At 35.1% G+C, this 208-nt stretch overlaps 1 protein-coding gene across 1 annotated transcript in view; it reads right to left on the reverse strand.

The window, feature by feature from the left end:
• The window catches only part of LOC118340930 (trace amine-associated receptor 2-like), a 14311-nt gene that overhangs the window by 340 nt on the left and 13763 nt on the right, over positions 1–208 (reverse strand). The window lies entirely within an intron of this gene.

Below are 208 nucleotides of genomic sequence, written 5' to 3' on the forward strand. Positions count from 1 at the left end.
TAGGTAGATACTAAGCATTATAATGACTGGTATATAAAAGGAGAAAATACATGCCAGAGTGGTTGATATTACAGCATCAATTAAACAACTTTCTTCACATTTTCTCCGATTAAAATCTGCAATTATGATGCCAATTCCAATTAGAGCAGCAACTGCCCAGCTCACCAGGATCATAATCCCAGTGACACGATCATTTATTTTACTTCTA

This window comes from Morone saxatilis, unplaced genomic scaffold (genome assembly GCF_004916995.1).
Source record: "Morone saxatilis isolate NCDOM2014 unplaced genomic scaffold, NCSU_SB_2.0 Contig7, whole genome shotgun sequence".
Classification (NCBI taxonomy): Eukaryota; Metazoa; Chordata; class Actinopteri; family Moronidae; genus Morone; species Morone saxatilis.